The sequence below is a fragment of the Vidua chalybeata genome, chromosome 4 (assembly GCF_026979565.1).
Source record: "Vidua chalybeata isolate OUT-0048 chromosome 4, bVidCha1 merged haplotype, whole genome shotgun sequence".
Lineage (NCBI taxonomy): Eukaryota > Metazoa > Chordata > Aves > Passeriformes > Viduidae > Vidua > Vidua chalybeata.
Genome location: NC_071533.1, coordinates 18,869,045 through 18,892,885, shown reverse-complemented (window position 1 = coordinate 18,892,885; position 23,841 = coordinate 18,869,045). Strand labels below are relative to the sequence as shown.

Sequence of the window (23,841 nt, the reverse complement as noted above, 5' to 3'; positions counted from 1 at the left end):
CACTTTGAAGGGCTCCAGGATCCATCCATTCTATTCTTGCCTACTAGGTGCACAACATGATCCAGGGTTTTTCTTGCTTAGCATGCAGAGCATCTTAGATCAGCAGGAGCCACGGCCTTTGTTCCTACATTGTATACTATCCCTCCATCACCCATCCAGTGCCATATTCAATTATTCATGAATGAAATAACAGTTTTCAGCATTAATAATTTACTGCTACACCAAGGGGATATGTAAGGTAAAGTGTAACTGATACGGGAGTCTGAGCTTTGGCAACTTTTATAATACTCATTCATCTAGTATTTTCCATCATTAATCCTTGTGCTTTGCTGACTAGAACATTTGCTCAATGATAGGCATATTTCCCCACTGACATGGATCTGGTACATAGGTTCAGTACCTGCGAACAGGAAACACATTTTTGTTTGTGGGACTTAATTTATTAAAGTGCTGACATCAGATTTTGCAAAGTCTTACTCTCAGGAGAAGTCACACAGACCCAAGTAGGTTTACTTGCTTAAAAAAGGCCTGCTGATATCAGTGCAAGGTAGTGAGGATGGATCTCAGGTAAGTATGTAATAATAATGCGATTAATAATAATTAATAATTTATTATCCAGCCTCACAGACAGTCCCACTGCCTTTCTTGTCTGAAAAATGGGAAAGCCTTTCCCTTTGGGGGGACCTGAGCTAATTATATTTACTGAGAGCCTCATCAGAAAACTCTAATTCACTGCCTGGCAGCACATAGGCATTGAAGAGGTGCAGGTGTAGGGAATTCCCCTGGACAGGCACCAGGCACAGGGGTGTTCACTACACTCCTCATTAAAGTCATGGTACATTTGGCATTTCCTTGATCTGACACCTCTAGCCACCCACGAGAAGAAAGGAACAAGATCCTTAGCAATGCACCTCTGAATATATCCTATAAAATCAGGAAATTCAAGTGCTCACTTCAAATTAAGCCAAAAATCCAAAGAATAAGGTTCCTTTCCTGGCTGTTTCTTCCTCACAACAAGAGAAACTTGAATATTACACTGATAAATTTAAGCTGCTGCATTGCTTAAGCATCAGTGCAAGACTTGATTTGCAGCTCAACAGAGACACAACAGTTCTGTAACTCAGAGCAAGCGTCAGGTTTGAGCTGAGTGGTATGGCATGCTGTCCCACACCTTATCACTGTTAAATCTGATCTCCTCCTCCCCTGCTGCATCTAGTTTAAAGTCCGATCAATAAGCCCCACTACCCTTTGACTAAAGACTGTCTTTCCCCTTTGACAGAGGTGAAATCTGTCCGAACTTAGCAAGCCTGGTGTCAGGTAGGCCATCCCTTATCAAAGAAAACAAAAATTTTGGCATGGAGCCATGCTTTAACATACTAACTCTCCAGGGATCTGAAACCATCCGTTTCTCTCAATGTCAGTACTTGCATCCTGGAAAAATAGAGGAAAATATAATTATGCCCTGATTTCCTCACCAACTACCCCAAGGCACTGAAGTCTCTTAAGGAAAAAATAGTAATTCCACCTAAATCCAATGACATGGTGATTCATTTATTTAATTTATCAAATGAAGACCTGAATATCAGAATACATTTAAAAATCAGGTTCATACTTATTAGATCTCTACTTTGAGGTAGCAGCTGTATTATTTGAAAAATGTCAAGTAACAAACTGAACTCATGATTTTTTTCAATTGAGAGCTGAGCAGAGTCCTAACAAGTTTTATTAACTTGGCATACTGAGTACTTTCACAGACTTACAACATGCCAGAAAACACGTCATGGTTTTCATTCATTTGCTTGCATTTGCAATGATTTGGCTGAGTTTTCCTCAAAAACTGTTTTCAAGCTCCAACTTGCTCTGGACTCATTCCTGGGTGAAAACTCACATGTTTGCTCATTTCCCTACCTTGGCCCTGTTCATTTTACTAGGTCAGCTGCAACAGACCACATTGTTGGAAAACAGAAGACAGAATGAGAAGCCAGAAGCTCTTTGCTTTCCAAGGCACCTGTATACTAGTCCTGGCTTTTCCAGTTCTGTTGCATCAAGCTGGTCAAGTCCCTGCTCCAGCTCTGCAACCCTGTGAGGTCACTGGCTGAGGACCTGTCCCTTACAATGCATTGCACAATCAATAGCACAACAGGGCCTTGATATTGATTAGAGCTGCCAGCTGCCACAATTAAGTACATCTTAACAGCAATAATCAAAACAAATAAGAAATGCTACATGATGTTTCCAGTGCAGGGAAGGCTTTATGTACTGCACAGTGTGTCTGCAGCAGCAGCGCAGTAACCAATAGCCCTTAGAGGCACAGAAGGAACACATTAATTAACCAGATCCCACTTGCTGCTGTTTTTTACTGTAATCACAACCCAATGATATTGGGGTTTTAAGAGCAGGTTACTGGGAAGAACAAATAAACAAATAACACATAATGCAATGGTTCTGACTCTCGGTGGAAAACTGCTGCTGTTCCACAACAAAACTGCACTAATTGCACATTCCTTGCTGCACTATTGCTGCAGAGTGCTCCTCCCCTGGGAAGCGACGGGAGAACTTCTTGCTGAACCTTACTTACAGCACCCTGCAGATTTCCCACTGGTGCAGCCAGATAGATGCATTTTGCAAAAGGGGGAAAAATATTCTTTTGCTTAGAGATACATTAAGGGAACCAGACTTTCAGAGAGCTTGTGATGCATACAGCTTATCACTAAATAAAGCATTTTTCCGCAAACCATTTCCTAGGGAGGGAGAGCTAATGTTCTTATTGCTTAAGACATATAAACAACAAACCAATAACCCACATGGAGGGACGTGCACTTTGCTGAGAACTAAGTCATGAAATAGACACCTGGACCCCAATTCAGTCAGACAGTTAAGCTTGACAGCATCAGCACTTATCACCCACAATTTCCTCTTTGACTGGCATGTTAAATGAAGCTGAAAATTGCTTCCTAAACACAACATGCTTAAATAATCAAAACAATCTCAACGTTAGGGACAGACTATTTCCTTTTGTTTCTAGCTAAAAACTTCTCATTTTGTGCAGTCAGGTTTCTCAAGGCTTCTGATGCAATCTTTTGGGCAGAAGGATGACTGAGGGAGTGAACACATATTTGCACTGAGCCCTTGATACAAAATTGGCAGCCATGGTCTGCTGTTCCTAGCATGTGTTAGCCACACTGCAGGCCCATGTGTCCTTAGGACATGTGTCTCTGTCCTTAAATTGCTAATACAAGCACTGATACCCTCTCAGAGCTCAGCACTGGACTGCTACCCAGGCATCAGAAATGAGTTTTTCAGAGCAGATTAAATCTCATCTTGGATAAAGAAGATCAGGGGAGTCTGTGAAGCCAAACAAGCTGTTGTACAGATGTAGGAACACACAAACATTGTCAAAAGGGTCTTCATACAGATGTCAGAGTCCCTTTATGCACAGGGTTGGTAAGGATTTTGTATCCACACTGGAAGCCATGCAGAAATTTCCAAGATGAGATTCCATCTCTTCCCAAACAGTGAGTTCAAATAAATTTGGATGTGTCTATATGAGCTCAGAGAACCAGGCAGAACTGGCACACTGAGATGCCAAGGAACTTAGTGGGCCTATGGCAGATGCTCCAGAAAAACACACCAAGTCCCTCAGAAAGAAACCACAAGTAGTTGTGGTGGTTCAGGGACGGTTTCTCACCATCACTCACACCAAGCTTATGTGAGGCTGCAGTGCTGCTTATCAGCACAAACAACAGAGGACGTAAATGCTTTACAAAATATTGTAAGCAGCTTAAAAAGTAAGAATTTGCAATGACTCACCTCAGCATTACAGTGACACATCCTTTTCTTTAATGTAGCCATATTGTTAGGAGTGCTGCCTTTATCCTGCTAAGTGCTCACTGCTTACAAACACCTACCCAGCAGCTACACCAGAGGCCAAGCCTTACTCAAATTTGTTCCTTTAAGCCCTGTTGAAGAAAAAATGCCTTCCTCAAGTTACTTGCTTGTGGCTTCTTCATTATCCAAGTGGACCCTTTGAAGCTGTGCAAAACCTTTGCCTCAGAAAAGAGGCGACTTATCTCAGAGGAGTGCCAGGGCTTTATTTAATCACATTTATCCTTCCTGCATTTTTGCACCTTGACAGCTTTAAGCCTTTCTTGACTTATTTCCTTTGAGAATTGTTAATTCATTCACATTTTGATCACCTTCTCCTGCCTGCCTCCAATCTCATGAGCCATGAAAGACGTTATATCTTCCAGCTGAGAGTATATACAAGGTATCTATCCAGACCTTCTATGTAATAAAAGGAGTATTTTGGGAACCAGATACCTTTAATAATGCAGAAGAATATTCTCCTTCCAGTGGGAAGAAGGAAAAAAAAATCAAGATAAACAGTTTAAAACAAAATGCTATTATTTAATTTTCTCTGCTTAAAAGATAAATTTTAAAATGAGGTGATCTCCTGGAATTCAGTCTCACAATCTAAAGTTCTGGGATGCTGCAGAGTGCAATATGCACCTACAAGGGATATTTGAAAGATAACGAAATAAATTCTGCCATCAAAAAAATGTAGACAGACCCCAGGAACCATTAAAAGTTTTATCAATCCATTCTGCAAATAGATACTCTATATTGGCAATTCTCTTCATCAAGCACATTTCAGGAATAATAAACTGGTAAAATACCAGATAGTATGTAAAGTGAATTGATCATGATGTCTGAGTGCCAATATAGGAAGCAAATAACCTGAAGTAGAAGAGTTTTTTAATCCCATAGTAAAGTCATAGCATCATCTGTAACTGGAACTTAAGTGAGAACAAAGTAAAATAATTCAATTTTAGGTGTACAGATTTAGCAGATGGGACAATTAATCTTCAGAACCAGCACAGACAAACAATTTGGGTGGGGTTACAGTTCTGCACAGCCTAAGCACTGTTGCTCTGCAAGGTAGCAACTGGAAAAGCTTCACACAGCTATAATAGGACAATGACAGGTGCTCCATGATGGATATTTGTGTGGGAGACCAAGTTTGTGACTGAGCAGAACAGCCTCTTCATCTGTGAAACAATTTTGGCCGTGGTTTGTGATAACCAGTTATGGTGGGATTAAGGGTCTCACTAAGTCCTGTATCCCTCAACAGTGTAGCTGACCTCATTCAGATGACAGATTATTCACCTTCTGCTTTTCCTAGTTATCCCTCCTTCAGCTTCATTCATCTCCCTGCGGAGCCAACTCCAGTTCTAGAATCACCACGATCAATCCCAACCTGAGGACTGCTGGTGACTGGATAACTGCAGTGTGATAGAGCACCCTGAAAGATGCACCATAAACTCTGTCCAAAAGAGCTCTGCCTAGTTAGATGAGAGGATTAGGTGCTGGGAGGGAGAAATCCCGAGCAGAGAGAGGTTAAAGTAGCTTGCTCACACTTATGCAACAGAGCAAAACAGGGTAGATTGTACCCAATTCACTATTAGCTTCACTTCTCATTCATAAGAGAAACGTTTCTTGACAAAAGATTCTTTTAACATTATTTTACTACTAAGTCTAAAATAGGGACAAGAGAAACAGCTGCAGTTCTGACAGTCTATCTCAGCTGAAAATCTGACCTGTTCATCTCCTGTAGCATGGATAATCAATTTTCCAACACATCAAATGTGTCGGCAGTTAACAGCAGCAACTCCTTTTTTGTTACTTAAGAATGAAGTATGCCACAGATCACAATTTCTTTGAAGTATGTCAATGTTAATTCAGCATGTGATCAGACAAAACATTTTTTCATTATTTTAAGAAAAAATACAGGTTGTGTTCTTGTAAAAAAGCTTTTTATTTTTAAGATTTAAAAAGAAAAACTATAGAAGATCAGATTCAACAATAGTATGGTATTTTAGGAGTTAAAGGTCCTTTTTTTAAATTCATTAAAATCTGCCCTGTGACCCTACCTCAGCACTCCAAGGCCTGAAGTGCAGAGGTAGTGTAGTAATCGGGTTGCGTGTGCAGCATCTGCTTTTTAATGAATCCATGATGCATGTACTTCACTGCAGACAGAACAGATTGTGCTACTTCAACACATTTGGGTTTTTAACATCTTCTAGATATTTACAAAAGTAAATATATTTACATAACAAGGTGCTACATTTGCCAGAGGACAAATTAGGTGCAATCTCTCCTGAAATGAAAATTTCATGTTTCTTGTTAAGAGTTTGACTTTTGAGGAAACCTGACAATTGCATGAAAAAAGCCTCATCCCTCTTAACCTGCCTCAGCAAATAATCCATCCTGCTTGCTGCAGTGCTGAACTCCAGCTTGCTGAAACAAATACCTCTTTGTTCATCTGCTTAATCCCCAAGGGCAGCAACCAGGTCAAGATTAACAGACACTCCCTGCTGTTTTTTTTTTTTTTTTTTTCTCGTGACCTTTAAAAGCCAACATGACACGGTCCATATACAGAACAAGCTCTGAGAACACACACGCACAGAACCAGAGCCCGTGCTCCCCAGTCCAAGCCCAAACATAAAATGCCCATATGTCCTCCTGGAGCTTTGCAGACCATTGGAGTAACAAGTCCCTCAGACTGCCAGGCAGATGCTCTTATCTGCTCTAACTCCACCAGGAAAGGACAACCATTAAAATAAGCACCAGATGGCCAAAAAGCCAACCTGAGAAATGAAGGGAAGGTCTTCTCTGGAAAGTGCTCACACATCTAACACTGGTGACAGAACCTTCTGTATTTCTCCATTTAGTCTACACTACTAATGACTCCAGCAACACATTTATACCGTAATAACTTAGGCACCATCCTTCAACTCTGTGCATGAATCTATAGCTTAGTCAGTTCTAGATGTTTGTAATAGTAGATTACCTTTTTATTCCCCTTGCTCTAATTCTTGAGATGAAAAGTTGTTACAAAAATCACTTGCTAACTAATACAGGTTCATCAACAATTTGCATTTGCTAATGATATTTAACAGACCACAGTGATTGCTGTCCAGAATTCTTCTAAGAGGCAAAACAAACATCTAAATTATAACTTTCTAACATCTGCTTCCTCTAGGGGAGGATTTGTATGAGGTTCGACAGATGCAAGAGCTCTGAAGAATGGCTGTTACAAATGAGCCAGATAGCAGAGTCTTGGAAAAAGCAGCCAATCTCAGCTTATTGAAATGAGCTCCAGCCCGATGCAGAAATAACACACAGCTGTTCCTTCTGACTGCTGTTCAGAAGAGAGATGGTATCTTGTGATGGTATTAATAGATCTCATTTTCCAGGTGGTATGCAGAGTAAAAGAGAGCTCAACTTTTCATCTCATTTGATGTTTTTTATAGTGTATTAAACAACAAGACCCCAGCCCCTCACCAATCTACAAGCAAGCCAGTGTAGCAATGATAGTGCTGAGCAAAACAGTCAACAATTACCCAAATCCATACATTAGCTTTTCACTCAAAACATGATTTTGTGCATGCCACAGTAGGAGCTTTTAGGGTCATAATGTCTTCAGAGAAGTGAGTGATAGTTCTGTGACTATAGCTCTTCAATTCAACATAAGTCTTATTACAATTTAACATAAAATTTATTTACTAAGCCCAGCATAAAGAAAATTTTACGTTAACATAGTAGCAACTCCTTTGAACAATAATTTTAAATCTGCCTATACACCCTATTCCCAAGACACTCCTCGTAAGAAATAGCTTCCTTCTGGAGAGACTGGAGGAAAGAGGAATACCTATGTTTACCAAAAGTCCTACAAAAAAAACAAAAGCAAAACCCCAAAACAAACAAACAAACAAAACAACAACAACAAAAAAAAAACCACAAGAAAATGCATACCTTTTTAAAAAAATTGTTGAGGTAGGAATATTGGGGTTTTTTTTCATTTTTTTTAAAAAAAGGAATTAGTGAGAAGATGTAACAGGGCTCCTGCTTGTTTGTACATCCTTTCAAACAAACACCAGGATCTGAAACAACAGTGCCATAACGCTTACAGCTGGGGAAAAAAGCAGGAAAAGCAGATACTTTATGGCCAAGGAAGTCCCATGAAACCCAGTGACAAACTGCCTGCTGCCATGGCCTGGTGGCCTTAATTAATGATGCACTGATCCCTCCTCAAACCTGTGCAGTTTCATTACGGTTTTGGGCCATGGGAGGACAAAGAGCTGGGACTTGGGTTGATCTCTGCAGGACTGCATCTCCAGGGCCAGCTGCTGACTCTTCCTAAAGACGTGGAGAAGGGTTCGGCAGATCTGTTCTACTGGTCTCCTGTCAAAAGGTGAGTTAATGTTCTTGGGCAGCAGGAGTGAGGCCACATGCTGGCTGTGTGCTGAGCTGTGTGTTTTAGCACTGCTGCTGCTGCTGCAGGGAAGGCGTGTTTGACCACATAACCACTTCTCCCCTGTGTGGGAGAGCCTGTCCATACAATTGCTTCCCTTCAATTTTGGGTCAAGCTGTGCACAAATCTCATGCAGGCCATCCAAATTGGATGTAGGGTATAAAACCACAACCACATCTGTTTCTCATACTGTTCCACACAGTTCTGCACCCTTCTGGCCTCACAGTCCATAATATCTGTTAAATTCAGTCTGTGTCTGACAGGATAAATTCTCATTAGCACCTTGTGCTTTCTCTTCTGAGACCCCATAGGAATAACATACATTACTTGCCAACCTAAATGGCACTTTTCCTTGTGCCCAGCCTCTGGCACTTAGAGAAACAAAGGGCAACTATCCTGCAAAAACAAGCACCAGCATAACTTGCAGAATTTTATGGCTGTAAGTGGTGAATAACTTTAATCTGTGCCCAATGTGACAAGATGCTTCTCAGCTGCCAAACTGAACAAAAGTTTGGTGGGCTCACAAAACCAGTGCAACGTGCTGGGCAATGCTGTTGCTGTTGCTCCCAATAGTAGGGAAAACATGTTACCCACAGGAATACATATGTATTGGCTACCACCTAGCCAGGAGAGAGAATATAATTTGCAGCAGTATAGAACACTACATTATCTGTTTTGAATTTCTTTGTTTTACTCAATTTCCCTTAAGAAACCTTCACCAAAGCGTCTCAAAACAAAGGTTAAACATTTAACCCCTTTGTTTCACAGATGCACTGTCATACAGGAACAAAATTTTAATGCAGATGAACTTACCATGTTGTAAAGCTAACAATGCTATATAAGAGGCACTGAACATGCAACTTGTGTTCCAAGATTGAAGTATATTATTGCACATCCACAACAAATTTCCAGTGGATAGACAGAATACATAAAATCTGAATGAATAGCACACACATGACACAGCTGATATGATACTTCAGGACATGAAGGTGAGTAATCTAGACACTTGAAGACTCTCTTTCTAGTCACATTTTAAAACCTGGAGATGTTGAAGCAAAAAAAAAAGCCAGCTCACTGTGAAAATCATGTGGAGCTCACATTACTTTTCCTTAGGATGAAGACCTTTGACTCAAAGGCTCTGTGCTAAAAGCTGAATAGAGTAGCTGATCCTTACTACTACTGAATAGCACCCCTCAAATATGACCAGACTTGTCAAGTCATTGGTGCCATAAAGCCTTCCTAAATAAGCAGTTGTATGAGTGATTAAAAAAAAAAAAAGTACTTTCTCTTAGAGTATCTTATCCCTCACAAATTATCAAGCACTGCCTGAGAAAATAAAGGGCAGAACATATTATTATCTAAGATGCTCACAGACAGCACACTGCAAGCAGGTGCAGACATTTTTATTTTTTCAAAGTACTGTGAGTACTTCTCTAACTCTATACCATGGTAACCCTTCTCCAAAAGAAAGGATTTGTACACTTGCCACTGGAACTGAAATCACCCATGACCAAGGCAGCAACTCAGAAGTGAAATCTCTGCTGCAAAATTGTACCACTTGCAAAACTCAGCATTTTACGGCTACTTTAAGGGGTAATGGACTTCTGAAAGACAAAATTAAATTCCTAAATTTATTCTTGAGCAGTTTTGTAGAGGAATGAGTGTCAGCTCATCCTTGGGGATGTACAGTAGAGGCAACCCCTCCATTATCTATGCTCTAGAAGAAAGGTATTGTCCTTTTATTGGGCCACCTAGAGATAGGCAGAGCCATGTGAAACTGACTCTGAACTGGGAACACACTAGTGAGAAAGCTGGAAGGATCATATAAGTCTTAGGAAAATGTAGAATTCCATATACATAGACTGGAATTACAGATAGTTTTCTTGCACCATGAACACTTAGGAAGGAGAGAGCCACTCTTCCTCCTCTTCCTTCAACCTAGTCCACCAAAAAGCAAAATTTTGCTTTTGGGAAGAAGAGTTTAATGTCTGAGCAGAAGATACAAGACCTCTCATTTGATTTTCTTTTTCCAGAGTACAGCAAAAATGAAGGGTTTAACCAGAAGATGAGGAACAGGAGGCCCATAACAACTGGTTCCTAGTCCTTCAGCCTGTCCTCAGACGCAGGAAGCAGAAACCTCCTGCAGAGACACTAAAGGACCTGTGTTCAGCTGGTGGCTTTTTAATTTTCAGTGATTCTATAAATGAGAGGAAAACAAGAATTTACTTGAAATGGTGTTTTTTTTCCTAACCACAGTCATATAATCTGTAGGATGGACAATCCTTGCTACCTGCGTTTAAGCTGAAGTAATTTGATAATAATTTGATAAGAAAGGAAACCTTTCTGTTTCAATTCCTGCCCTCCCCCAATTTGATATAAACAGTAACATCAAAGTCTGAGCTAATGATGTTACCTAGAGACAATGCAGTACACTGAACAGAGAGCAACTACTGCATGATGAACTGAAGACAAGTACTTCAATGCAATAAAATCAGGAGAGAATTACTTCCAAAACAGCTGTAAAGGGATGGAAAAGAGAGGAGCTGCCAAGAGGGATTGATTAATATTAGCACCCTTAGTGCTGAGAACCTTTGAAAATATTTACTGAAGACATAGAACTGTAACACTTCTCGGGTCATGTAGAAAAAGAAGTGAAACTAATAATTCAGAATATATTTGCTCCAGGATGGTGATGCTTTCAGTTCCATGGATACAAGTCTCAGGGGGATCTAAGAGTTTTTCTCTGTAGTTCAAATCGATGGTTGGGAAATAGTGCTCAGATGTTCTGTGTTTAGCGATTAAAGGATTAACAGAGCAGGGCAGCACTTTTCAACCTCTCAAAAGTTCTGAATTCATGTTTGTACATGCTGAGCTTTTAGGGCTGCCCAAGCAGGAGATCATTTGAATGGGATTTTCAAAGGCAGACAGAACATACCTAGCCCCTTTCCATAATATAAAGTAAGTCAAAAACACACATTTCCTGAAATTAAATCTTGATCCTCCAATAAACTCAAGGAGTCAACACACCTTTTCACCAATGTGGGGTTCATGCAAGGAGCAGAGCTTATTGGGTAAAGGCTGGAGAACAGGGAGTTCTGAGAAAGACTTATCATCATCTGCAGGGCCTACAGATGAGAAATAGGAGTGCCAGGATTCCACCAGCAATTTTGGTCATGGAGATTTCCTGAATGCTCAGACTTGAAAATAGTCTTAAATTAACAACTGACTAGATTAGATACCAGATTATCAAGTACTTGCAACCCAGTTTTGAAAGAAAGATTCAATACTGTGTTTAAAATGCATCTTGAGTAAGCCATCTCTGTTTTGTTGAAACCATAATAATAATGCTCATAATTACCTACAGCTTAATTTTCTATATGGCTCACATGCTTTTCAACACAGGAACTGCCAGAATATTTTAAGCCTGTTCTACACACATCAGGTGTTCTACACACATCAGGTGTGTATCAGGTGTGTATGGTCACAGCAGTGCATTTCTACTTATAGGTGAAGTACAAACCCAACACGATTGACAATAGAGAATAATCCATTTATGGGGGATGCATCTCTGCAGTGCTTTCAGCCAGCCCCCTCCCAATGCTTCTCAGTAAGGAGCTGTCACACTATAGTAATTTTCTCACTAGCCATGAAGCTTCCTTGGGTTCATTGTCTGTAGTGTCTAGCATGCTTCTAGTCCCTCTTCACCATCCCCATTTCCATCCTACCTGCCCAATTTCTGACCTGTTTTCTTCATAGAACTGGGATTTTTGCCTCACAGGCAGATGTGAAATTTATTTTGTAGTTTAAATATGAAGTTAATTGGGCAGTGACAGATTAAACCAATAAACTGGCACCTCTTCAGCTAAGTACATTAACTATGAAGCTCTCCTCTTATTCTTAAGCTCATTCAACACTTTAGCCCATCTTAAGAACTTGACACTACCTGGGATCCTTATGAATATACATTCTCATACTAAATTAAGGTAAAAGGTTTCTATCCACGCTCTCAAAGAACAGTAAAGCAGTAAAGCTACTGCTAATTCCTTTGTATCAGTTTTTGTTTCTGCCATCATTCATTCAGCCATTCTCTGTAACAGTCCACTGAACTTCCTTCAGAAACACATTTCTGCTGGAAGCAAACACAAGTACCTGGCAGCAGTAAAACTTCTGCACTGCTGATGGTCTCCTTGCCAGTTTGGGGTGATGACAGCTAGCAGATAAAGCAGTTGAATTACAGGAGGAGAGGACAGGCACAGCCACAGAGATGATGGGACCAGCAGGTACCACAGTGAGTGCCACCCTCCATCCCTGGATTATCAGTCCAGGTATCATGACAATAAGGTTGAGCACAGAAGGTTCACAGGGTGGGGCACATACCACATCTGGTAGTGTCCTCTGCCTTCAGAAGATATAGGGAGACACCACATCACTGCACAGTGCAGAGCAAGGTGTTTTCTCATCCCTACAGAGAACAAAGGCAGTGGTGTGGAACACAGAGGAATAAAACCCTTTTCCCCTATCCTGTAACTCTGTATGTGGCAGAGTATGAGACTGGTTGCAGGCATGTACACATCCCAGAAATAGGAAAGGGATTGTTTAATCCTCCATTAAAAAAACAGGTAGGGGACATGTTTCTGAAGAGATGAAAGCCACAAGAAGATATCACATGGATACTTCCAGCAAAAATGTTTTAAATGCTCAGAGCTGTGGCTCCCATTCTTGCATATTAAACAAATATATCTCTGAGCTTGTGTGCTGTTTGGTTAACACTGGATCCACAGCAGAGAAATTGAAATTATGCTCATAGTTTGAGGAGAGAAGAAAAATACTAATTTTGCAAGCTAAAGTTATGCCAGCCATCCAAAGCTGTTAAGCACTGTGGATCTCTGAAGAAGTGTTTTTGGCACCAATGCAAATAAATGTAAACTGAGTAAAGACTATATGAAAACAGCATGATGAAATTCAAATGCTAGTAAATAATGTTTTTGCGCAAGAGGAATTTAATTTAGATGATATTATTTAAGTTACTAACTACCGTATCATTTGCAACTAGACAAAGAAGAAAATCCATGGACATTTTTCATCATGGGCCAGGATATATTTATATGTATAAATACTATTGATATTTTATTGCTACTGAGAATCTGCTATCACCATACAGTCATCAAAACAATACACAAAGGAGCATATAACACTCCACACTATCACGCACTTGTTATCTTAGAATGGGCCACAAAACCCAGAAGTTACAGAAATTATGTACATGACTACAATAAATCCTTCCTACTGTACTGGAGAATTGCTTATTCTTGACAAACCATGCATTGTGTTTTTTTTAATGTTTTTTTTAATCAGACTCAGAGATTTGGACCTTTCCACCTACAAAGCAGTGCATTCTCAGCCTTTGAGGATGGGCAAGCATTGGTTAAATTAAAACAGTTCTTCTAAGAGAAAATTAATACAAAAATATTTCTATTCAAGCAGTTCATAGTAGTGGCTTTAAAATACAATTTATGCTAGGAAATAAGGTGCTGCTTGACGCCATACTAACAAATATGGAAGGACTTGTTGGACAGGTGAAGGTTGGGGGCAGCCTTGGCTGCAGTGACCATGGGATTGTGGAGCTCAGTATCAAGTCAGGAGGAAGCAGGGCAGCAAGTAAGATTACAGCCATGGACTTCAGGAGAGCTAGCATTAGCCTCTTCAGGGATCTTCATGGAAGAATCTTTCTGGATGACAAGCTGTCTATGAACCAGCAGTGCCCTGGTAGCCAAGCAGGCCCATGGTATCCTGGGGTGCATTAGGAAGACCATTGCCAGAAGGTTGAGGGAGGTGATCCTACCCCTTGGTGAGGTCTTACCTGGAGCATTGTGTTCTGTTCTGGGCTCCTTAGGTCAGGAGAGACATGGAGCTCCTGGAGTGAGTCCAGTGGACAGTGACAAAGACAATTAAGGGACCTCTTACATTAATTAAGGTCATGTCTCTTATAAGGACATGCTTAGAGAGCTGGGCCTGTTCAGCCTTGAGAAGAGATGACTGAGAAGGGATCTCAGTGTCTATGACTATCTGAAGGGAAGTGTCAAGGGGATGTTTCCAGGCTCTTCTTGGTGGTGCCAAGCAAAAGGACAAGAGGCAATGGGCAGAAACTGAGGCACAGGGAGTTGCACCTGAACATGAGGAAGATCATCTTTCTTTACTGTGCATGTAATTGTGCACTGGATCAGACTGCCAAGAGAGGTTAAGTCCCTTCCAACCTTACCCATTCTGTGATTCTGTGAAATGTTGGGTCAACCTCCTCAGAGCTACTACCCTTCAGCTCAATTTGCTTTGACTTTAAACCAGACCTCCTACTCTAGGGACTTTCCCATTGCTATAGCAAGTCAATTCTCTATTTCTTTTCACCTGCAGAATCTTCAGGCCTTGTGTGACCAGCTTTTGTTATGTAGCCTACCCCGCACAAGAACAGAACTAACCTTGCTCTCTGCACTCTTAGAGGCAGGAGTGGCTGCCTGGCCGTAACCCTTAAGAGAGCTTCGCAGCCTTTAAGAGTTTAATGTGTCTCAGCTTTCCTTCTCCATTCCATGAATAATGCTCTCATTGCCATTCTTTTTGTATTTTATCTGCATATGGTAATTTCTTCAAGATGAAAATTCCCCCAGTAACCACAATATTTCATCCATGCTCACCTGGTAAATGTCTCATTTGCACTAATCTAGAAATGTGGCAACATGTTGCCTAGTGACCAGGAGCATTCCCCTCCATCCTCTTCTCTCACAAATTGAGGCTTTTTCTATAGCAAATAAGTGAGTATTTTAATGTTATGGAATTAAGTTTTATTAGATGTCAGCTTCCTAATAACATTGGCAAGATCTATAAAATAGAACTCCACACATCTGCTTGCCAAACGACTTTCTAAGCTTCCTAATGTTTCCATTTATGCAATACAATCCTATTTTTTATGTCATTTTACAGCTCTAGGAAATAGACTTTCCAGTCGAAACACATTCCAGTGCATACATTTGGCTTACGGGAATATATACAGGTGACAGTCCTGTGTCTATCCAAAGGATTTGCTCTCTTTTCCTACTCCAATCCTAAACAGTCATGTTCTGTATTTCACCTCTGTCTTAACAGCCCTACCATTACACAGATAATAGTAAGTGCAGAAACTACTGAGCAAAGCTCTTTCATTTGTGATCTGCAGGTGGTGATAGTGGTCCTTTTGGCTTTAAACACTTGGGTGTCAGATTAACACAGAGAGAATGCAGGATGATGCACGGAGCAGGATGTCAGCTGCAGTGCTGCCAACACCCAGCTCCCAGACCTTGGGCCCAGTTCCAAGAATATACACAGCAGGATTAAAAAGCAAGGATTTTAAATATAAAATAGCAATGGGGTGCTTGCTTGTTTTAGTTGCCTCCATGTTCTTTTTCATGCTTTTCCCTTCACATGTTGCTTCCATCAGTAGATAGGAAGAGGGCAACAGTTAAAAACATGCTATGGCATGTTTTCAAATAAAAGTTGCCAGTCTCACATAAAATTCCAGTTTCTGGAGTCTTTGAGAAAAACGAAGTACTGCAAAATTCAGTCAATTCACCTGTGGATAACTTGGAAGCAAATTCATCTGCCATCCAGACAGAACTTTTCTGCGGCACCACACAATACTGCACCATCTCAAAGCTTCTCAGAAGGAGACATCATCCTTCAGATGACCCTCTACCCTGTCCCCCTTGAAATACTGCACTGACATCTCTGGAGAAACCAACCACCAGCATCCAAAAGTTTCATCTGTTTCAGGGACCAAAAGGAGACGTCAGAACTTCATCCTAGCAATAATAACTCAAGTTCATGAAGTAAATTCTGGCATTTTCTTGTGCTTTCTAGAGCAGATACAAATACTGACTTAAATACATCTGCAAGGGATATTCTCAGCCAAAATGAATAGAAGATTAAATGTGCAAAGGATGAAGCAAAAATTCTGTAAGATGACCCAAGAGAAATAATCAGTCCCATCACATATCATGTTGTCTAATGTTTAGGTCATTAAAATCCTTGAACGCTGCCACAGATACTCTCTCTTGTGGAAAAGAAATATCATCTCTCTTGTAAGGAAGGAAAGAATAGCCTTAAAAATGGTGGAAAAAAAATTCAGCCTTTGGGTTTTGGTTATGGAATTATATTTACTCCATCCCTTTCTGAATAGGGATTTGATTTAACATTTTAAAAGGCTCTAATTCCCAGTTTCATAAATTACTTTTATTTTTTAATATGATTGGCTTCTAATTCAGTTGAGCATATCTAAAAAGTACACAGTTAAGTAGAAACCATTTAAATATTGTTCAGCTTCCAGGAAGCCTTGCTGCAATTGGCGAGGGTAACAACCGCAGCTCAGCTTCAGGACAGCCAAGAGGAAGGACAGAAAAGGCAAAAGTGAATTAAATGAGAAATTTCAGAAAGAGGGATGAAAGGCTTTGCTGGACATTATTAGTGTATGGGGAAAAAAGAAAGGACTTGCAGATAGCCTGGAGGAGTTTAGTTGTACATAGCCCAAGTACCTAGGAAAAGCCACTGTCTGAGGTGCCTAAGGCTGTGAGCAAGAAAACTTTCCTACTATTACATTTCATTCTTCCTAAGGGAATTTGGAGTTTGCCCACATATTTGTACATGAGCAAAATTCTTCCAGCTAGAGAGAGGATCAGAGATGGAACCACTGAGTTACATTTCTACCTGTTGAGTTGTGTGCAGCAGTGACAGCTGGCAAAAAATTTTGCTATGGGTTGCACATTTATGGTCTCAGATTTTATTAAAATCTGGTGGAACACATTCCCTATAAAGCCTTGCTTGGGTGCTATTTATGAATACCGAAGGGCCAGATTTATGAAGTGAATTAGGAATTACTGTTCTTTTTGGCTCCTTATGTTATTGAGTATAAGGGGAGAGAGGAGAAGGCAGGTATCTAATGTGTACCATCAAGTTTTTGCTTCTTACTTGAAGCCTTCTTCCATGTTTCTCCCCATTTTGCCTCCTGTCTCATCTAGGATGGCTGCTTTGAGGAATTCAGCTGCCTTCTATAACACGAGACTGAAACCAGGTCCTTGAGCTCTTATACTGACCAAGGAACATAACTTCATTTCCTACTGGCATCTGAAATGTGGACAGCTCGATCAGAAAGTCAACGAATGCAGAGAACTTGGCAGACATTCCACGTATTGATACACAACAGAATAATTTTCCATGCTGCACCAGAGCTCCATGCATGCCAAGGATCACACCTTTCTAATTCCAGGCCTGAAGACCACAGACCGAGAATCATTTGGTGGGGAAACAGGAGTGGGTTATTGCTCTTGAGAAACACAAGCAAGTCCAATTCCATCTGTGCTGCTGCCTCTACACCACATGCATTATCTGGCTAGGTACAAACTCCCACTTCACCTAAGGCAAACCAGCATTAGCTGCCTCACGTGAGTGCTGCTGTAAAAGCATCTGTAAAGTGCCCTGTGCCTGTAGAAAAACAGAGAACAGATACCCTGAGGACCCCTCTAGGTCTACAGCACTGCTGCTTATGGGGGCAGGAATCTTTCCAGTCATTTCCTCCTCCTAAAACACAGTGAAGAAATAGAAGTAAAGCAGTGAGTTTCTGGCTTTAAGAGTGGTGTGTATCCCTACTCCAAGTTTCCCTTCATTCCAGCTTCTCCTTCCATTTATACTCTGAACTGCTCAGTACTTAATGCTGGGTTTAAAGGAATCTCTACACCATAAATGCAGTATGGACTGCCCTATATTGGTGCTTTGTTTAGACCCTCTATGCATTTTTAAAACCATCACCATATTCTGCCAGTTCAAAAGTCACTAAGTCAATCTCAGAAAGAAAAAAATTACTAGGGAATTACCTGAAAACACCAACAAAATGAAACTTCTGTTTCTGGTTGCCATCAATATTTTTTTTTAAAGAAACATAATTTTTATTACTGACAATTAAGCTGTCATGAAGTTCTGGGATTTGGAGGTCAGTCCTTAAATAACAAGTATAAAACTCATGGGAGGGAAGGGGAAGCTGAACACTAAAGACCTATTGAAAAAAAAGAGAGCAGGCTACTGGGAAAACAGTGAAGACAGAAAAAAAATTGAAGAAAAAAAAAAAAGCTCCTGAGGAAGTGGTGCTTTTGTTTTACTCCCCAGATATGTGGAGAACCTGCAGTGCTACTAGGTCAGTTTTCTTTGCCTCCTTTTCAAAAACAGCCAAGGTAGGTATGGAAAAGCAATACAATATTGTTCTTCAAAGCCCAAGGGTCACCACAGCAAATCAAATCTTTTTGAGTCAGCAGGACAGTGTGTTTGATAAAATACTGTCAAGTTTGAGCAGCATAACCTGGACGAGTATGATGGAAAAATACAGGCAAGGACATGCCATGGGAGCCAAGCTGGGATGGAAGTAAGGGAACTAAAGTGTGAACTCTGTTTCAGAGCAAAGAAATTTTTAAGAAGCTTCCCAAAGGGAAAACTAGATACCCATGACACACATTATTTAAACATGAAGGGGAGGAAAGCATCAGTTAGCTATAAAATAAGGGATATTTATACACTTGTAAATGGGCAAGTGCTCTGATTTACAAGGTAGAACAGTCAAAAGCCTTGCTTCATTACACCTGTGAGACCAAGAAGGGCTGTCTCTTATCTACTTTGTATTTTAAAGGCAGAAGCTATCCAAACATTTTAGATGAGTATAGAAGCATTTTTTTTCAGACACTTAGGCAATATCTTTAGTTTTCCAAGATGTCACAGCAAAACAATTAATATATCCATATATTTTCGTGAATTCTTACTGGATTCTTACTGAATTTTTCACCATTCAATTTCGAAACTTTTAACTTATTTTAACTTGGGGCAAATATTTTTTACAGTGTTTACTCAATGTCAACACCGTTACTGGCTCTTTTTGCACTGCCCATGTTCCTCATTTATGGTACTGATATGACTTTCCTCTTCAATGTCTCCTCTCCTTCCCAGCTGCTCCCCCACTCTTTGGACAACAGTCTGGTTTGCAATGGCAGATGGATGTGATAACTTTCTTAAAGAAACAACAATGTATTAAGATCAGGTTTTTGTATGCTCTATATATTTGAACACATTTTAAATACATGTCACAATATGGATGCTCAGCTGTATGACAAGCACATTCAATAAATATGCTTTCTTAACATACAGGGGACAAACTCCCTGAAGATCTCCATCATTAGATAACTATGCTAAAGGGCTCCTTATATGCACATATTTGCAAAATGCAACTAGTAGCAAACACCACTTTCTTCCTTATCTTCTACTCCTTCCTTCCTTTTTTATTCTTTTTTCAGTGGTAGTCTTCTAAACTCAGACTGCAAGGTCATCTGACTAATCAGATAAGAAAAAACATAAAAGATGAGCAAACTATGGATTTTGATTTTCCTGGGAAACACAACTAAATTATCCTGAACACACCCCACACATACTTTGAGTAAACCATCAGTCATTTTATTTTTATAATCAAGAGAAAAAAAAAGTGATTAACCTATGGTTGTTGTGACATGTCACTTCTAAATAATTTTTAGTGCTAAATGCAAGCAAAACACAAGATATTTCAGTATTAACAATGAAATATTTAATGAAGAATAATTGCAATGTATACTTCTCAGTTTTGCTTCTCTACTTTCTGCAACAGGCAATCCCAAAATTTATCTTTGACAAAGGGACTTTTCACCCAGAATTTATACTTGGTTATAATAGTAAGAATGAATACACCAACTTATTCCAAAGCTAAAATAGCCTTGGTTGATGAACTCAATATTATTATCTCAAAAATAAGTATTATCTTACAGCAGCATGTCTTCAATATCTGCACGCACTCAGAGTAACACGACTGCTGGTCATGTAACCTCTTTTAAAATCACCTCATATTGAAAGAGGTGATTGAAAGAAAGCATGAAACATGCATGTTGGAGGAGTTATCTTGCAAAAAGGAAGCATGTCCACCAGCTTTACAAGGCAACCATGTTACTATTCCTCCCCAATGCTTTCATCAGGACCATTATATTACTGTATAATCCAGAGGAGCTGCTAAAAAAGGAGCACGCTGTGCTAAGGACCAAGCACTCTATGTAAGTACAGGCAACTCAGCAGTCCCTATATTGCTATTAGCTAAGCCTGGAAAATGAAACAAGACCAAAAAGGGGTAGATAATGCCTGGCTCTAAAAGTGGCAATTTAGGAGCAAAGCTCCAAACTCCTAATTCCCAGCCTAAGATTTAATTAATGTCAACTACGGAAGCTTTCAGACTGCTTTTACAATCTAACCAACAGGAACTAAGAACATAGGTTATGTTTGCAGAAGTGACCTGAAGCCCCATTGTTCAGCATCCCAAATGCCCAAGAGTCAAACTGAAATCAAAGTCTCCAGGAACTATGACTACTTGAAACAGGATATTGCTGGCCTTTGCTGCTAAATAGCAATTTTTTTTCTAGTATGAACTTCTTGTTTAAGCATCTATTTTGGGATTAAAGAATGCAAATAAAGAAAAAGACCATCCCCAGTGTAACTACAAGTCATCATGTTTAACCAGTGCATCATAACCCAAGAGAGGAATGACAGAAAATTTTATTTTTATAATTTTTTTATACAAATGTATACTTTTTTTATAAATGTACACATTTATATTTTCATGTGTACCTTGCTTTCTTGAAGACTGTCAAACTTCAGCTAAGTTTAACACAGATATTTCTCTTTAGGAGAGGAGCTTCATGCCTTTTAATTGCATTGCTTTCAAAATGCATTTGGGTGTTTTTTAAAGTTTCTGGCATTTTTAAAGTATATGCCTTTTTCTTTTTTCGTTTTTGTTCCTGTAATATGATAGAAATCCTAATCAAGAAAACAACATAGCAGAGGAAAAATTTCATACATCTGCTACTCTGCCAAACTCTCCCACACAGTTTTGATCCAAATACTGCTGATGAAATACTTCTGCACACTGTCACAGATTCAGTTTGGCTCACACCTTTAAGTGGAGACAAATATTGGTGGGGAGGTAGAAGAGAGAAACTGCTAAGCTTCCATTTATCTTCCTAAACATAGCACTCAGATCTCCTAAATCACTGAGCTTCACAAGAAAGATAAGATTCCTGCTGCTAAGCAGCCCAAATATTTTCCCATGCTCTCCTGAAGATGGACAGTTAAAGTGCTTACTATGAGACCCAAAAGTGATGAAAAGGATGTATTTGCAGTCATGCACACTAACTCCTGAAGACAGAAGACAGCATGATTGCACAGCTCAGGGTCTGCTATTTGCAGCATTCCTTGATGCTGAGAATATTTTCAATTAGAGAATTAGTAAAGACATGTATTAATATAAAAGTAATAAAATCCTAAAGGCTGAAAATATTCAGAACTGTTAAAGTGCCTGAGGGAAGGCCAGGATATAGAGAAGGAAAACTTGCCAGAAATGAGCCTAAATTTTAGTGCTCTCTACTGGTTAAAAAAAAAAAAAAAAAAAGGGCCTTTAATTATTTAACAGCAAGCATTTACTTTGCCCAATGAAATCAGAGCCTGTAACCCTAATGAGACAGAAGTCAGAAAGGATGAGGTCAGTCTAATGGTTGTTTGGGGTTGTTTTAAACACAATGCAACTGGTTGTCCAGATATCTATGCAGGAATTTCCAAGAAAAGATTGAGGTATTTTTAAATTAAAGTTATATTATTGTAACAAATCCCATAAAATGTACCCTGAGCTCATTCTGTACTTTCAAATATAAGTCTATGGCTGGGTTGTCACAGGTAAACAAATAAAGACGAAGAACTGCCCCAATGTCTACATTATACCATAGAAAATTAGTCATTAAATTGCAATATTGTTTTAGACATGCACAGTGTAGAATGAAAACTGCAGGGATCTTAACTGTGTCAATATTTACCCCAAAGGCCACTTAGCAAGTTGCACGAGTTTTCAAGAAAGCAAACAGTGAACATTTGGAAACAGTTTTGTCCTTTTTTTCTTTTTTTTCTTTTTTACTGTAGAAGAAGCATCTGGTCTTGGCAAGGAAGGAAAACCACAGCGAGACACAGCCCTTTTGCAGACACTCGTTAGGGAGCAGCGTGGGTTCAGCATGGAATGCTGACACTTTAGTCTCCCACCAAATACAAAAATCCCATCAAAGCTTCTTTCAAATGGAGTTCTGGGGAATAGGACAGTGCTAAAACCACTCTGTTTTATCAAAACAATAATTCTGGCTTCCATTTAAGAGTACAAAAAAAGTTTAGAAATATTCTTTAAGGATTGAAGGAAAACAGTTATAAAAGGGTTTGAGGGGAACTCAAACTTTCCTTTTGAGAAGGCCAGGAGGAGCTTGGTGAACTTCACTAAACAGAACCTTTCCTAATTTTCTCCTAGAAAATACTTAGTTGCAAACTGACATCCTCAAAATCTCTTTCATCTAGTGATATTGCTGACTAGGAAGACATTTTCCCTCACACCCTGAACTTAAACATTATGACTGGTAGAACGTTCACTGATGCAATTACTATAAAGAAGTGCAAAAGGCATAACTAGTTTAAGAGGAGGCTGAAATCTTCCCCTTGTCAGTCCTGTATTGGGTGAGAGGAGGGGAAAGCAGGAGGAAAAGGTAACCAATACCTGAGACTGTCGAGAAAGAGAGAGGCAGAACTTTGCCTCTCCAATTTACCAAATGGCAAGGCTTTGACTACATTTCTTCTCAGGGTCTGCAAGTTTCTCACTCTTTTCCCATAAGTACAAATGGGTAACATTTTCTTACTATAAAGGAAGGTATTGCCCTACACATACAAGACTGCAGATGGAGAGGACAGATCGCCAAGAAAAGATTAATTACATGCTCTCCATTCAGAAAAAAGATGTGAAATTCAGTTTCACAATTTATCCTCTCCTTACTAAAGGTAAAACCCCTGGAAATCCAGCCCCAAGAGCACAGGCTGTCCCCCACCAACACTTCTCAGTGCGACACACTGCTACATTCAGACTGCCACAGTTGGCTACTGCATACCCTAAGCACATGCACCTGTTCTGCCCTATCAGAAACAAACGCCTTCTACAGGTAAAAACCATGTGGGGAAGACATCCCTTCTCCGATGGTAAGAATCTGATTTGTGACCAGCTACCACAACAAAAACAGCCTCAAAAAGATGTAAAACCACACAAGATCTAACTTTTTTCAAAATAATTATTTTACTCTAAGCTGCATTCAACTCTCTAAACACTTGGCAATACATTGAGAAACAACCCAAAGCCAGAGTGGTTCTTCCTTACTGGTTTCCCAAAAGCTGGCTGCCACTTCCAGGATCGAATAAGAAGGACAAAGAAAGAACTTTATTACTGGATGTTTCATGTTTTAACTCTGTTTTATTTGATATGAAAGGTGCAGCTGAAAATGGGGCAGGGTCACCACTAGACAAGAATCTTCACATACAGGGTGCTCCTAATTGCAGAGCTTTCTCACTCTTTCCCTGCTGCCCATCCCCACAAGCCATTA

The 23,841-nt window shown here is 39.8% G+C and overlaps 1 long non-coding RNA gene across 1 annotated transcript in view; it reads right to left on the bottom strand.

The window, feature by feature from the left end:
• Window positions 1–1,366: 1,366 nt before the first annotated feature.
• LOC128787552 (uncharacterized) overlaps window positions 1,367–23,841 on the bottom strand; it is a 47,546-nt gene continuing 25,071 nt past the window's right edge. The window contains exon 3 of the long non-coding RNA XR_008430738.1: window positions 1,367–1,431. This is a non-coding gene — a long non-coding RNA (uncharacterized LOC128787552). The remainder of the gene's footprint in view (window positions 1,432–23,841) is intronic.